The sequence below is a fragment of the Stegodyphus dumicola genome, chromosome 4 (assembly GCF_044657685.1).
Source record: "Stegodyphus dumicola isolate Sdum_Otavi_A_Nest chromosome 4, ASM4465768v1".
In the NCBI taxonomy this organism is placed as follows: Eukaryota; Metazoa; Arthropoda; class Arachnida; order Araneae; family Eresidae; genus Stegodyphus; species Stegodyphus dumicola.
Genome location: NC_140771.1, coordinates 197,387,213 through 197,405,043, shown reverse-complemented (window position 1 = coordinate 197,405,043; position 17,831 = coordinate 197,387,213). Strand labels below are relative to the sequence as shown.

The 17,831-nt window shown below is 33.3% G+C and overlaps 1 long non-coding RNA gene across 2 annotated transcripts in view; it reads right to left on the bottom strand.

Moving 5' to 3' along the window:
• Positions 1 to 2,342, bottom strand: part of LOC146997792 (uncharacterized) — a 165,191-nt gene extending 162,849 nt beyond the window's left edge. The window contains exon 1 of one of the 2 annotated variants that reach the window (XR_015040853.1): positions 1,094 to 2,342. This is a non-coding gene — a long non-coding RNA (uncharacterized LOC146997792). The remainder of the gene's footprint in view (positions 1 to 1,093) is intronic. The other variant, XR_015040854.1, reaches the window with a different exon arrangement.
• Positions 2,343 to 17,831: the final 15,489 nt, after the last annotated feature.

Sequence of the window (17,831 nt, the reverse complement as noted above, 5' to 3'; positions counted from 1 at the left end):
AAAGTACATTTAGTAGACAAGTGACAGGTGATGGAGGACGGAGACATCTGGTCTCTTAAGGACCGCTCAGACTGGGGTCTATCTGAACTAATAAAGACAACTGACTTAGCCAACCCATCTCCAAAAACAGTTTTTCCCCATAGCGCAGCGAGTTGAAAAATCTGAACTGCACGTATAATGGAGCTAATTGACATATGGACTCAGATAAACCGCGGTTGTGAATGGCCCTTGAGAGAGGTAAGCAAGTATACGTCCCACGTCCTCCTCTAGCTGGAAGCACAACTCCATGGAGCTCCATGGAAGCACACTTCGGGAGTTTAGACGAATACAAATGTAATGCGTTTGCTCAATTTCGCGATTTGGCGTTCATTGTGTTGTTATTATTTAGCCTCAAAAACTTTGGCATATGTCAGATCACCTTCAGATGGTTGTTGACCGCCGAAAAATCAATAACAATAAGGAGATCGGATGTGTCCCCTTTAGAAAGTCCGAAGCAACCCAGTGTGTGATCCGATGAAGCTGGATGGTCCCAGCGTTCATTGTAATTAGTGTGATCACACAATATTGCGCTATGTTCAGATATCGCCCGAAATGCGCTGCAGTGACTAAAGTGGGACTAGCTGGTGAGGGAAAGTCTCGATGTAGCTGACATGAAAAAAAAATCATACTTTTATGTGATGTAACTGACAAAAATTACATAAAAGCATGAATCGTATGCTATCTAATAAGAAAAGTATTGTGGAAAGGTATGTCAGTATTTGCAGAAGACAAACTTCTAACTGGGATTAGGAAAAAAGATTTTTGTGCACTTAAGACAGCCGAGATATCAAAACAAATTAGTCAAAAAGAGAGTCACATGTTCCAGGACAGGAAAATATCATTCATGAGCAGCTTGTGAGATCTAAAAATATCTTACTGTGTTGAAGACGCGATGTAATGTCTATTAAAAGTATGTTCTCTTGGTACATTTCGTATATTCCAACTCTCATCTAGGTTCCCCTCCTCCGAAAACCTCAGAACTGTATGGAGAATATTTTCATCAAATGATTGCATAAATTGAAAGAAGTTATCAGAGGAAATGGAATCCACTTACCTTTACTAATTTCTGTTGGTCACTCTGTCGTCGAGGATGTATAACCAAAAATATATTTCCCAAACATTTTATGCAAGCAAAGAAAATTTCAGTTGAGATACCCTATCCAATGTAATAACAGTAGTAGCAATTTTATCGTACTTGTAAATTTCTGAACGTATGAACAAATACGCTTGATGGAAAGCTTTTTTATGAGAGAAATGAGTGTCAGGAGGAAAAAGGTCTATAAAAATCATTTTTTCTTTTTCTTATATGCAAAAAATTACATTTTGTGATTCAATGTACTTATTAAAGTACTTTATATAAAATTTCAATTATATGATATAACCCTTAATGCACACAGCACAGCTTCTTAAAGTGACCTTCAACTTCCTCGACCTTGGCAACCATAAAATGCTCAAAAGGAACATGCCTTGACTTTCTATAATGCCTTTCAAAAGACAAAAGTTTTAAAACGTGTTCAGTTTTCTTTTAAATGTTCCTGTGGCTATCTGCCGAGCCTCACATGCTCTGAGTTCCATTGGCTATACATTATTATAACAAACATCGATGTTAAGGCAACATCATTCACGGCTATCATTTTTAAATTTATTAACTTTGAAATTCCAGCTACTGATTAGCAACAGTCCCCTGTAAATCCCACATCTAAATGGGAGTGCTCATCTGTTGAGGTAAGCTGAACCTCTATTATGACCTATGACGCTCTAAATCATTATATTATCTTTCCGTAGGCGGTTGATGGTGAAGTAGTAAAACAACTTCAGAAATATTTAACATTCTGTCCAAAGCAAAGTAGCTCATCTGTAGTTCGCTAACGTTCACTCTGAGATTTTATCACCTGAATTGAAGTTATGCATCTCACGATATTGTAGCGCTCACTTCATCAAAAGTAGCTTGCAAAACTATGCGATTCCCCGACATATTAACAGCTTCTTATCATTTAAAAACTCTGACGGTAATAAATAAATCAGAGGGAGTATTCTGCATTTGCAGAACCTCGTCTGTAAATAAAAAGGTAACGTTTTTGGATTTTTTTTTTTTTTTTTTTTAAAGGCTGAAACATTCGAGCTATAACTGACTGACGCAGAACGTTTTGTGGAATGAGGTCTTTCTTCTAAAATGGCCTTTACTAATAGTTTTTCATTTACGTTTACCTAATACATCTCACACATTTAGTGTTCTATTTTGTTATGTCTGCATCCTTGTAGATATGTTTGTATTCATGTGTAAGATGAATGGTGTAAGCATAACCAAAAATGTCTTAGTCACGCATTTTATACTCGTAAATAAAGCTTCATTTGAGGTATTCTATCCTTCCATTGTAATAATATTATTATTAGTAGTAGTAATAGTGTCATTGTACTTGTATTTCGCCCGTTGCGGTGGATAACTATACCGCCTCTTTCAGTACTCAACAAAAAGGTGCATACTCTCAAAATCAGGTACAGTGCAGTAGATTAAAACACTACGATTGTTTCTGAAGTAAAACTTCGGTAATTTCTGAAGTAAAACGTAGATTTTTAAGTTGTCGAAAACTTAACTGAAACCTATTTCAGCACTTGTTGCCGTTCTACAGACAATATAGGTAAGATTTGTTAACCGCAATCTAATAATTTATTGCATATCTTAGTTTATTCTTAATGAGTTTTTTAATTTTTTTTAGAAAACTAATAGTATTTGAAGTAAATAAATATGGCAGGAGTCTTAAACTGTCCCTCGAAGCAATTTTATAGGGTCCGCGAATATATGCCTCGTAAATTAATTAGAATAATTATGACGAGAAGCTGAAGAAGATATTTAAGATTTTAATGGTTTAGAATCCAATCTTGCGTTATTTTCATTAACAAAAAAGGAGAATACTTCTTCTGAAAATCTAGAAATAGAGAGAATTAATTTACACTGTGATATAAATCGTATTCAAAGACTTGACGATTGTTTACTTTTTATTAGTACTTGTCAAAAAAAAAATATAAACAGTTACGAATTTTTCCGAATAAGAATAATCGCTCGCTTTATGTGGGAGTACAGTTACATGGGAACATTTTTTTTATTTATTAGAAAATTAATAAGTCTACCAAAAGGATCAGACTGCCGATGAGCATCTACAATTTATGATGAAGATACTTTCTTCAGTTTTCCTCCAAGATTACAAATTTTGCGAAAATCAAAACAACTTGAGGTGTTTTATCTGAAAGGCGTAATAAGAAACAATGAAAATCATAATTATTTATATATAAATATTACTTTTCTATATGTATAATTGAAACATCTAATAAAAATAAAGCGAATAGATTTTCATTATTTATTCTCAAGTTTTGTTCCCTGTAGGAAATTTTTACATATGTGTTTTTAGTTTATAATCAAAGTAAGTTATTTAGTGGTTGTTTTAATATAGTACAACTCTCTGAATAAATGCAAATCTGAAAATTTTAATATTTAGCTGTCAGTGCGTTTGAATTACAAATTGTGCTTAACAGAAATTTTTTGCAGATACATCATTTAGATTTATGAAAGCTTTATGAAAGCTGCAAAAGCGCTATCATTCATTTGCGCTTTTGCAGCTGACGATGGTGCTTCGGCAAAACCATCGAAACTAGTCCTGTGAAAATTTGAAAATATAACGCTGATTTTTGTTGTTTGACTTCTGAATTAGTAAATTTTGCTTTGTTAATAACGATAATAAAGTCTCGAGTGGTTGACGATAGGGAAAGAGAAGTATGAAACCCTTGAACCGCCCACTGGAAGGTTCTCCATCAAAATTGTGATGAAACTTAATAGTTAATGTAGCGGGACTATACCTGTTCTACCAGGGGTTATGTCCCGTTTATAACTGCTTATCTCACTTATAACCTCGCTTATCACTGTATAAAATATGTTATTCTAATGTTAGCTAAATAAAGGATAAGTATCATGCACGAAATTCAGCCGCATTATTTATGGAGTAGAATCAGTTTAGAATTTTTCCGAGATAGGAAATGTGATAAATCAGTGATGCTCCAGATATTCCACTTTGAAGTAGCAAAATATGAATATTTTTTAACGTAAAAAGATAAATGATAGCTGATAAAATAGTTTAATACGTTAGATTCGAATTTATAGGGTGTCTAAGCAGTAAAAATAAGTTAGCATAAGCTGAGATTTTTAGCAAATGTTTAGCTACTAAAGTTTTGTGGTCGGTCATATAAAAGTGATCAAAATGATTTACAAACAGTTCTATCACAGAAATGATATGACTGGTTAAATAATTTTTAAAAAATAGTCATTTTATCTTATTTAATCCTAATGTGCATTAACCAAATTTCTTAGCATCAGTATGCGATTTTGAATTTTGAGGGGATTTTTGAAATATTGTTTACGCTAGAGGTGGATGTCATCGTTCTTCAATTCAGCAGTGTCATCATTGTGTAAGCATACATGGATAAGGAAATCGTATCTTCAGTTTCGTCCATAGCACTGCTCCGAAAAAGCTATTATTTAAATAGCAGCGAAATTACAGTCCCTTTTCCTCCAGGCAGATTTCGTTATACAGCAGAAAGGAGGACTCATATTTTACGATTGCTTTCAATAGTACAACTTTCAGTGGTAGAGAGTCATCTGTGTAAGGGAACAGATGCCTTCGTCGAGATCTTTCAAGGGAAAACTGGCTCGTATACACGTTACATATGGGAAAAACCACCGAAAACACCTATGCAGCCAGCGTTTTCGCCGAGATTCGAAGTGTGGACCGAAATACCAGTGTTCAGCGACTTTATCACTCTGCCGCTTGTCGGCTGGTAAAAATGGCGTTAAACACCTGGGTGCTCGAGTTACGAGGCCCTATCCCAAATCGAACGCATTTGGGTTTGTGAATTATTATTAATGAGTAACTTACACGTAAACAAGCAGCGAGTTTAGAAAATGTCAAGAGGTAAGTGAAGTTCGTAACAGATTTTTCAGTAGAAGCTGGTGGAGTTGTTGAGTTGTCATTAGCAAATGGTGACAAGCAGAAACACAAAATTGTACAGAGAATATCTGTACAGGGCGATGACATGGTCGCCGTAATATGATAGGTAATATAATTATTATTATTTACGTGTTCCGCACTAAGGAACTACACGGAAGGGAGGAGTGCCTTCGTGGAGGACTTTCTAAGGGAAATTGGCTCGTATGAAAATGCTGCATATGGAAACAACCACGAAAACGCAGCCCATGCAGCCAGCCCGTTCGCGGAATTCGAACCTCGGACCGAGCTACCAGTGTTCAGAGACTTCACCACTCGGCCTGGTGGGCCTTAGGTAATATAACAGGCAATTAAACTATAATTAATTATTTGCAATTGCCTGAGAATGGTTATCATGACTGTGAACCTAACTGCCATGCTGTTCGAAACTAAGTATGTAAAACTACCATGCTGTTCGAACGCGCCAAATAATAGGCATGCGCAAAAGGTGGAAGAATTGAAAAATTAGTGTTGTGAAAAATTCCTTCTCTTCCAAAAATGCTGTCAAACTTATTTTCCGGACAGGAGGCTTAAGATGAATTAGCAGTTACTTTAAGCTCATCTAGATGAGATCAAAACAGATGTTTTTATCTCTAGTGAGATAAATAGCTGGATTTAGACGGCGATTTTAAGTTCGACTTAAACACAGATTTTTCAGTTTTGATCGTATTTTTGCAACAAAACCTTACCTCTCAGTTTATATATGAATTGATTTATATTTGTAAATATAGGCTATTTAATTAGAGAAAAAAGAAATGTATAGTCAATCCTTTTACAGTAAATTTCCCTAATTATAAAACTTTAATACAATGCTATGGAACATTTGATAGCTAAGTAGATACTAGTATATGATAATTATGAGGATAATTTTAAATTTAGCGAAAAGTATAGCTTAGAATTTTACTTAAAGCGTGTGGCTAATGATAGGAATCTTCATCCAATCGATTATCTCATCCTGGAATATTTCGTGTAGGAAGACGTCGGACGAAAGTTATTTTCAAATTATCGTCATTCTCCACTAACGATCTCACATTTGACATCACTGTCTGCAGATTAGAACATGATGACATGCGACTGGGAAAGGCTTCAAAGTAAATAAGAGCCGAGGGTGGGTTGAGCCTTAATCGCTAATAGATGACACGACTGACGAATAGAGAAATTCATTAATTATCATCAAGATCTGATCTGAATATGAATCAAAATTGCTTGTCCTTCTGTAGATAAGCACTATTTTGCCAACTACAAAAGAAGGAGTGAATCAATAGCGAAAAAAAATAAAAATATTAAGAATTTGTGAATGACAATCAAGTAATTCTTTCTCTCTTTATCAATGGGATCGCATGTATAAACAGGACCTGATTCCCAGAAGGACAAAGGTAATTTTTAAGGAGGCTTCCAAATCTCTATTTTACATGAATGTGCAAAATATTTTTTTTTTTTTCCTGTGGAATTTAAAAATATAAAATTTGAAGAAGGAATAAATTGTTAAATTTCGCATTTTAGTTTTACGCTTTTCTTTAAAAATCAGGCCGTAGTCAAATTTAGTCCAAAATAATTTCTAAATTTAGAATCTCAAAATGAATTTGGGAGATGTTCAGGACCTAATTACCACGAAAACACACACCAGAAAAAATTATGTTTCACATTACGGAAAAAAAATCGTATTTTACTTTTAATTCATATACTTGATTAAAGAATTGATAAATAACTGAATTGTATTAATTGGGTCCTATCTTTATAACTTAATTAAAATTTGTATTGGTAATATGATTACGAATTCTTTAGGCCTTTAACCCCTCTTTTTTTTCTCAGTTTCTTTCAAGAAAAAATCCTGATTTAAAATATGTAAGTTTATATGTTATACAACGCAAATTAAAGTGAAACCATGGAAACGAAACATATAAAGAGGTAAAGCTTACTTTTTTAATAACTTTAAAATACTGAATAATATGATTATTTTATATAAATATACTTTATATGAAATGTAAATTACATGAGTAAGGTCTACTAGATTGAAATAATTAGAGAGAGCTCAAGTTTTTGTTCACGTAATAATTTTGGTTCTCGAACTTTAGTCTTGTAAATGAACGCCCTCCAAAAAACTGTTAAAATTGAACCGCTAAACCCAGAACATAAACATAAATGCTTGCAAAATTTATTTCTAAAGCCCATATCACAGTTACGAATTAAAGATCATTTAAAAAAATTTCATTCTCTATCGTATAAAATGTTTTCATTTGTATAAGAAAAAATGAAAGAATTGCATTAAAAAGTTACTAAAATTTAAATCATTCTTTCACTAAAATTTTAATATGAACTTTCGAAAATTGATAAATATAAAGAGTTATTTTTATTTTAATTAACTAGTTATTATATAATTTATAATTTCATCCATTACTGTCACTTCTCCTTTCCGTTTCCTCCCCAGAATACAAATTTTACGAGAGCTCATTTAAGTCGAGGGTTTTTGAATTGTAAGACAGAGAGTGTTTCTGCCTCTGAAGGCCAAGTTACTAGGTTTCGTGAGTTCTATTAGGATGGTAATTCTTCGGCTTAGGGTTATTGCAGCCGACATTTAATTGTTATCCGGTGAGAAATTCTGAGCCAACTTAGAATTTAAGATAATTGTGTAATCATTGACTTCTAGTCTTTGTTTAACTCAACTTGAATTAGTTGAAGTCACATCGCTACCAGTGGTAGCTGATTTTGCAAGCACGAGGCATGCATTTTATGTTCAAGTTCATAAAAATGTTATTTTAAATCTTCTCCAGTCTCTGTCGTTAATTTGAGACACAGCGATAATTGGCACCAACTCTACTCAGAGTTTGATGCTAATTTATGCTATCAAAGAAAATCAAACTCTATAAATATGTTAATAAGATATCAAAATAAGAAATTTCATTACAATTTAAATAAATAGTGCAGTTTTTTAATAAAATTATACGAAAATATTAAACTTATATTTCATCGTCAGTGTAATCAAAACTAATAACATCAATTTTACGTTTAAGCCATAGTTCCAGTTTCGTTGAAAATCGCATAAACATATTATTTTTGCAGCAATTATTAGCGTGTTTAAACTCCTACTTTACATTACTATTGTATTCGCGGAATTTCTTGTTTCTGATTTAATTAAACCCCTAGTACGCAAGCCCGACTGTGATTCGGGCGATTTTAAAATAGTAAGGAAAAGTAAGTAAATTAATAAGTAAGAAATATTCAAATCTAAATTATCTTCAGTTAAAAAATATGTGATGTGGACATTTCTTATAATTTTATTTTTTTATAAACAATATTAAACTTTCCCAAATATAAATATAGGTACTGAAAGATCGCATTAAAAGTTAGATTTCGTTGCTTGTCAAAAAAAATTTTTTTTTAATTTGACATTGCACAAACTTGAATGTTTTCGTCATTTAAACACTTTTGTAAATGGAAGCATATGACCATGACCAACGATTACGAAAAGAAAGGCAGGGTAAGGTCTATTAAATCGGGTAAGAGGGTGTGTGTGTATATATATAGATAAGATAGATATGCATGTGTATATACGCTTGATTCTGGCGATAAAAATGGTGCACAACTAGGTGTTATAACAGTTCCATATACAAAATTTCAATGTTCTACATCTAATCGTTTTAGAGTTATGCTAGAGTACACTGCGCCAAAAAAAAGGGGGGGGGGACAGTTCTATAGCTCTCGTTCTACTGGGCCGATTGATGAAATTCAACTTGCGTTTTTCATGTCTCGAAAGCGCAACTTAGGATATGTATTAGATTTATATATAGCATTGTTCTAATATAGGTATTTTGACACAAAATCGGCCTTTTTCTGAAATAGCATACCAATTTTTTTACATATTTCGATTCTACGACTCAAATACGCCAAACTAAATCGTAGAGTAGTTTAAAGAGTTTGTAAAAATCGCTAGAGTAGTTTTTAAAAAATTGGCTCTCAAAATTTTAGCTCCGCAGTGTTATTTGAGTTTGGTATATATTAATTAATCTCTCTTTTTTTATTAAACTTATTTGATGCTTCCTTTCACATTTCAAAATTCAGGTTCATTCAAATAAAATTCACCCATTTTTTATGATTTATTTTTAAAATTTGTATTTTTAAATAAATTTTATAAATTTAAAAAAATTGTATTGTAATCTATAAAATTTTTATCACCAACTTAAAGTAGACGTATTTCTATCCATACCTGCAAAAAATTACAGTTTTTTATTCAAAATTTCCGAAGATATACGTGAATTTATATATTGGCGCGCTTTGAAATTCGGCATACTTTTTTAAAGCGATAAAACATCAAATGGGTGTTTAGACACTTTGCTAAAATTATTTGAAAGTAGAAATGATGTGACTGTTTTCCCGCTCCTGCACAGTGTAAAAAGGTAGGAACGAGGTGCCTTTTTTCCGCTTCGGAAGGGAAAGGAAAATTGGTTGCCACATATTAAGAAGCTCGCCAAGTGAATTATTCTTGGCGCAAACTGAAAAAAAAAAATTGTTCCAAGATAAATTTTTGAATTTCTCCGTAAATTTCGCACCAAAGTTTACGAAATTTAATATCTAGGCATAATTTTTTCCATTTTTATAAGATGTCTTGCTTTTGTTCCAACAGCCGCGCACTGCAGCTTAATGCATTCGTCGGGAATAGCCAAAGCCCATCGGCCTTTTAGCCATGTCATCAAACAAAATGTTGCCCAAGATGGACTCCGAATTACACTTCCGAGATACTGGCGGGCAGATCCGAGAGTCTCCTATCGTTCTTTCCTCAGAAACAAGCTGTCGAGAAGATTTTTCCGCTCATTAATATTCTAAGTATCCCCTCATTGCGCAGATGCTATGCATTTGCAAACATCCAAGCAATTTCCGAGACTCGAACCCGGGCCCAGAGATACGGCATCATTAGCCACCATACAAAACAGGGCGGCATTTTGTAAATATAAGCCCCCCCCCCACTGCAATTAAGTTTGCGATAGCTCTAAAATATTCAAATAAAATAGTTCGGCAAGTTCAATACAAGATGGTTTTTGTCGAATAAGGCAATCGCCAGTGAACAGTTTCCTTCAGCTATTGAATTATTCGATTTGCTGCAATTTTTTAATATTTGTAGGAAGATGGCTTATAAGTTGCTCTAACAGTTCTTTTAGAAGACTCAGTTTAGAATATATTTCTTTCTTGGATCTTACAGAAATAATCAATATATATTATAAAAGTAAGTCTACAATGTGCGTGCCGCTGAAACTCATAAACGAGTCCCGGTACTATCAAGGGAGTTAGTTGTATGGTGTGGTAGCCCTCTATGCCTCATCCATGAAGAAGGTTCCCGTTTTTACCTGAAGCGCGTGCTTTTGAAGATATATCGGCTACAAATTTCACTCTCTAGAGATCTCTAGAGCAGTCCAGAGCGTTCCACAACATTCCAGAACATCTGGAACACTCTGGAATGTTCGGAAATAGTCTGGAACGTTCGGGAACATCCCAGACTATTGTGGAACTTTCCAGAACACTTGAATGTCGTGAAATGTTCTGGAATACTGTGTAGCATTCGAGGCCTTTTTTGTATGGGTGAGGCTACCAATTGGTAGGTGTATATAAATCAAAATTCGCCCTGGGTTCTAACATCAGTTTCTTATCATTGAATTCTGCAACATAGCCATTACTGAAAACGAACTCATCGACCATATTTATCCAAACACTCTTCCATCTATACCAATCCGCAATGGCTATTTCAAAGCGCAATTTCGGCAACTAAAAATAATTTTGTTGACGATATCAGCTTTAATATTCAAAAGAAAATTCCTGGTGAAGAGCAAATATACAAATCGATTGACACGAGGGTAAACGCTGAAGGAAATGTTAACTTCCCTGCAGAATTTTTAAACTCTTTGCAAGTACCAGGAATACCATTGCACTGCCTTCGACTGAAAACTGGATCTCCGATGATACTACTCAAAAATTTCAACTCACCAAAACTATGGAATGAAACAAGGATGGTCTTCAAACAGCTATAAAATTTCATCACCGAAGCCGAACTTATGACTGGAAAGGACACACAGTATTTATCCCCAGAATACCGCTGAAATCTACTGAACTGCCATTTCAATTTAAAAGACTGCAATTTCCAATCAAATTAGTTTATAGTTTTACAATTAACAAAGCTCAAGGACAAACTTTAAAACATTGCGGCATAAACCTCAATGACTCCTGCTCTTCTCACAGTCAGCTATACGTAGCTTGCTCTCGAGTAGAAAATTCGAAAAACTTGTACATATAAAAAATAACTCGGATAACAAAATAAAAAATGTTGGTTATAAACAAGTAATGTAAATAGTTAGAATATGTTTTTAATAAAATCATTTTACCTGTTATATTTTTAAGTTTGTCCTTTTATTCCAACTACCACACAATCTTATATCAGCGAAGACGGGTACCCCAGCTAGTTATGAATATTTTTTTCTTGTTTTCAGAAGACTCAAATAATCAAGAAATAAGTGTAGGTTTTAAATTTTCTACCAGGAAAAAGATGCCTCCAACGAAGGGATCTTATTAATAATATCACCTAAAAGAAAATTTTTTGGGTCTTGTTTTCCTGCTTGAAATTTAGGATTCACGATACTCACTTCAAATCGACTGTAAACGAAAAAAGTGATAAGATAAAAACAATAATGAACGTCTTTTTTCTTCATCTTTTTTACATCAAGTTTATTCATCAGCGGCGTAACATCAGTCACTATTGCGATGTAATTACCTGTTACTACATGAAAATCATTTCTAAGCTCTTCTTCCTACAGAAGAATTTGTGTTACAAATTCCAAAGGAAAACTGTCTGTCAGTTATCAAATTGTCAGAAATTGTTCTAAGAAGATACTTCAAAGATTAATAAAATTAACTTACATTATTTCATCGCCATGTTTTATGGAAACAATACTTGCAGTCGTCGATAAGCAAGTATTGACAGTAAAAAAGTTCATTAATGTACAAGAATGTAGAATTATGTGCAAAATTTTCTAAAACGTTTAAGATGAGAAAATACAGATGTATGTGCAAATTTGCCTTTTAATTCAAGAAATATAGAATCTAATAATATACAACATTTAGTAAATTAAAATCTGTAGCCGTAAGATTTATTCTCAGAGGTAAAATTTTGGCATTTAAGAAAATTCAGTTGTCCAGATCCAGTGAAAAGCTAAATTCACCACTCTGGCAATCTGTTTGAAGCTAATAAAAAGGTGAACAGACAGACAAGGTTAGGGTCTTTGCAACGATGACATCACTTACTTATATAAGTGGGAGAAACGAAGATACAAAAGAAATTGTAGCTTTTGAGGAAATTAGAAGCCAGTGACGTCACACAAAAGCAAATCTTGTAGTACAGTAACCTTAGTTAACACTACATTTATCCAAATTCAGTTGCTTTTTTAATCACAGCAAATTGTAGAATGAATTTTCTTAGTAAATGTTTTACTCCTTTTCCATATATTGACAAAACTCTGCTAACAACGTGAAAAAAAAGATTGTCATTTTTTAATATCAAATGTTTTGCTCAGGGCACTTCAGTACATGTAAGCATCTTCAAGAACTATGTTACGCGTAATATCCTTAGTTCTGTACCATACAACACGTGAATAGCAAGGACATTTTTTTAAAGTTTTCCAATGTATAAAATGTGACAGCAAACATCTTTCTCAAAGTACTACAACTTGTAATATGTAACAACAAACATCCTTCCAGGCGTGCTATAATATGTAACATGTATCAACAAACACCTTTCTCAGGACAGTATAACAAGAAATGGCAAGTCATTATTTTTCCGGATTGGCAAGTTACTTTGTAACATGTAATATGTAACAAGAATCTTTCTTATTCTCTCGTCATTACCTCGTCATATTCTCTCGTCTACCATTAAACAGTTAGTTACTTACAGTAATAGAATTACTTTACAGTTAACGTTAACTTACTCCGGTAATCCAATCTAAAACTTCAGAAAATTATACTTACTCAAATACCAAACAATTCTGGATGAAAGCTGGTTGCCTCTAATACAGTGGCTTTGAAATACTATCTTCTTTGTAACGGAATTAGGTATTTAATCTCATTAGCTTAACTTCTTAGCTCCGAAGAATTATCCTCTTCGTAACTAAACAGCAATCTAATTAAACTTAAATAATACAAATAAGAGGTCGAACTTAACTAAAATATTTATTAGATTACTCAGTACAACTTAAAATTGACAAATACAACCCACCATTACGTGCGGATCTTCAGTAACCAAAGTATTTAATGTCAGTTAAAACATACAATTTATTTTTCATCCGTGTATCTGAATACAGCAGCGCGGATTCTAATCTTACGTTCTAATAGATAAAAAATTAGCTTATCAATCTACAAGTCAGCTAAGTGGGAGGCTCTTCTTTTCAGGCCAACGAGCTACTAAAGAGATTGTCACAACAGTCTTTCTAAATTACTCGATCCCGCTTCTATTCAGATCAAGTTAATTTGTGTTATGACTAAAACCGACAAAAAACGCAGAAGATACGGGGAAAATAATATAATACACTATTAGTTAAAATAAATCTTATATAGTTTTTGTCAGTTTTTGTCACTATCTTGTCTATTGAAATCTCTTTGAGTATTTTGAAGTATTTTCAGATTCACGCATCATTAGGAGTTAAAATTTACTTGATATTTTCAAAATGATACCCTAATTTTATGTTAATACGTAAACTTTATGTTAATTTTTCTGCTGCCGAAGCTTAAAATTTAATACAGTGAACCCGATAATTAATACCCATAGTTCCAGTCAATTTTAGTCTTCTGTGATAGCTGCTGCCTTAGAAAGCTGACGTTCGGTATCTATGCATATTTATAGTGTAAAAACTACTGATCATCTTACGGAGGTAATCATCATGAAAGAGTTCAGTATATTTTATTAATTTATTTATTTAAAATTTTATTTCATTGAATTAAATATTTTAAATAATTGGTATGCCACCTGATTGCTATGACTCAGTGTCTTTCCCCGAAAATAAGAATTTTCGCTTTGGAACACTTAGGAGTATAATTTTTCGTAAAACTGTGTATTTTATGTATACATATGTTAATGGAATGTCTACCCTTCTCAGCAAAATCAATGTTAAAAGAACATTTCAAATATATTTATATTGCACAGTCTTCATGTTGGAAATGGAAAGCAAGCCGTTATTTCATTATAATTTTACTCCATAAAAGTAAATGTACTTCATATTATTTTAGTAATGATAATAAAAGAAATTAAACTATTATGTAATTAATTAATATGGTTAGTTTTGCGCTCCATGTGACTTTCAAAAAATTCTTCCAAACTTCGATTTTGACTTGCGAAACCCCCAGAAAAATTGCTAAAATTACTTGGAATTTCAAAGCTTTGGAGAACACAGTTTGAATACTACTTCTCTGGCATATATACGATGACATTATTTAATACGAGACAGATTTCGTAAAGGTAAATAATTAGTTAAATAATAAATAGTAACAATTAGGTCTTTTATACATTTTAAAATGTTCAAATACACAATGTACAAATACACAATGTACAAATACACAATGTACAAATGTAATGTACAAATACACAATACACAATGTACAATGTACAATACAATAATGTACAAATGTAATGGCCTCATCGAGCAGCTGAATTTAAGTGAGACAAAACTTTTAGAATTTAGTGAAGCGATGAGCAACAAAATTGAGAGGAGATAAATTCCTTAGAATTTAGGGATACAAAATTTAGAGTCACATGTGCAGTCATTTATTAGACAGAGAACTGATTGTAATAACAAGTAATGGCATAATCAAACATCGCAAATCCACAGAGATCGTGTGCAAGCCCCATTTCTGGAACCTGACATTTAATCAGGTTTTCTGACACTCATAGCTTTCTCAGAAAAAAAAATAATTGCTTATGCAGATGACGTTACATTTGCGATCAAAGAAGATACATTGCTTTGCTTGATTTAATTACGGCAAAGCCCTCGAGGGCTATCTGCCTAAGAGAAAAGATGAAGGTAAGAAGGGAATTCTAAGGGAAACTCATAGACACGTTACATGTGGAAAACGATGTGGTAAACCTTGGAGAAAATAATAAGGAAAAACCACGAAAACATCCATGCAGCCAGCCCATTCGCTGTGATCCGAACCTCACGCTGAACTACCACTATTCAAAAAATTTAGCGCTCGGCCGCTGGTGGACCATAAAATGACATTGAAAAACGCGGAATTGAAATATATAGCATCTTTGTAAACTTCTCCAGGCTACTACAAGAAGCGAAATTGGGGTAGAAACCCGTATTTTCAAAGCTTTTCATAGCATACTATAATAGTAAAAATAGTAGTAACCTACTATATCGCAGGTAACTAAACACTTGCAGTGGGCAAAAGATAAAACGAAAACTTGCTCACAATAAATGTCCATTCTCTTTAACCATCACCAGGGCTTACCGTACAACGTCTAAAGACGCTATATATATCTTAACATGCTTAATTTCGCTCTTAATATAAGCGGAACAAGAGGAAGCTGCAATCTCCAATATCCAGCCCTTGGATCAAGACATTATCTGAAAGAATACCGATTTAAATTTAAAAAATCTGAAAAATTCAATATAGCTCGTATACATCCAACAATAAAAGGTAAGAAACCTTTATAAATTATACAAATAGAAGTAATATGGAGTAAGTCACAGTTATTTAAACAGACGGCTCCAGAACTGACGCATGCGTTGGAAATCCATTTGTATGTATGACTAATTCTGAAACAATCGTACCTGGAAAAGCCACATAAAAAGAAATAACGGTTTATTTCAGGTCGAAGGCACTAGCACTCAAACAGCCATTACCTATACTATACACAACGACCTGAATATCATAACAATAATTACAGATTTTTCTACATTATATGTCATAAATAATCCATATGTACATCACGGATAATTGTAAACATACAAACGCTTCTAAGAAATATCTTGAAACAAAAAATCAAACTACGCTGAACAAAAAAGCACATGTAAGGCAAACAGGGACCGAACTTGTCAACACTCTTGCCAAAAAAGCTTGCGGCAGTGTGGAAGGTATCCAATATTATATCCTAGAACCAGGTTACACCTTAAGCAAACAGTCAAACAACTGACTCTGTAGCAATGGCAGAATGTGTGCGATAACGGCAAAAAAGGTTGTCCTTCGAATATAATGAAGGATAGACTATTCCTCGGCACTGCAACTCTGAAGATATATAAGCTCCTTCCCATTCACAATAGTCATACAGTCTTAGAAACAGACCTTTGCTCATGCCGACATGCAGGAATTCCTCCTTAACCTCCTGCCGTGATTTCGCTATGTAAGTTTTAAAAACTTTGCTGCCAGATTTACTTTATTTGCCTTAAAATCCCCTTAACGTGTCTTATTTTACATTGTCATCGAAGCAAAGCGAATCTGATTTTAATACCGGAAGCTTAAAATTATCCAAACTTATTTTACTTCCCAGTGTCGAATTTTTGATATGCAATGAATTTACAGCTTCAAAAATTTTTCTTTTCTTCACTTTGAACATACGTCAAGAAATTATATTTTTTACTTAAAGGAAGTAATGTAATCACAAAAAATTCCGGGTATCATATTTCAAAACAAATATCCATTTCGATGGCTATGAAATGCAATTTAACTATTTATTTGCGTGGCAACTGTACATTAGGACAGAATAAAGGACTATTTTCCTCCAAACGCATTGTAAAACTGATTTAAAATGGATTCAGAAGAGATTTTTTCTCGGCGACTGTACATAATATATGTATGTATGTTTCTAATGAAATTGGAGGAAATAAGTTTAAATGAAAGGCAGGAAAATGCATATAATTTAATATTCAGTTCAAAGAAGTCATGTAGTGTACACACATCAGATTTTTGCTTTATCTCTTAAGTTCAGCCCACCATATGCCAGATGGATAAGACTACTAATCTTTCGATACCGATTTGAGTTCTGACGAACAGACTCGCCGTATGGGTTTTTTAGGGTTTTTTACTAACGGGTAACATTTACCTTAGAAACTTCTTCATACACACATATACATACTATATGGGCATACACATTTTTATTATGGGCCTATAGTTTTGTATACTTCGTAGTATAATGTTTCAATGGAAAAAATTTGAAAGTCCAAAACTGCCTCTTCATACGAAAACTATCTTCAGCTTAGTATACCGTATTTCTAAGGAAATATTCTTACTTACATATAACCACCTTGTCGTCTATTATATGCGTAAATAAAGCGTATGTCACTATCAAACATCTGATAAAGTTTTGTTTACCTTCCTCCTCCAAAACCGAAAGTAAACAGGGCAAAGAGTTACAGCAAGTTCATTCATTCATCCAGTTCCGAATGGTATTCATATCCTGCCCAATTTCAAATAATTAAGATGAAGGTTTGTGGAAGCTCTGTGTCTTCAAGCAACTTTTCTGCAGTATACGTTTTGATACAAATATTTGTTTAGGTTTCAACTCACCGAAGCAAATATTTAGCAGAGCTTTAAGCAGGTTCGTATGTAATTAATGCACCTCCTTCCCACACATTTCATACCAATGCTTTTAATTTCAAACAGTTAGCAGAGCTTCACTCATTACTTTATTTTAAATGTACGGCTGTATATCTTTCTTCAGCTTCATTCACAAATTCAAGAAAGAGTGTAAATATGATTTCAGAGGTTTAATAATTAAACATACATCGG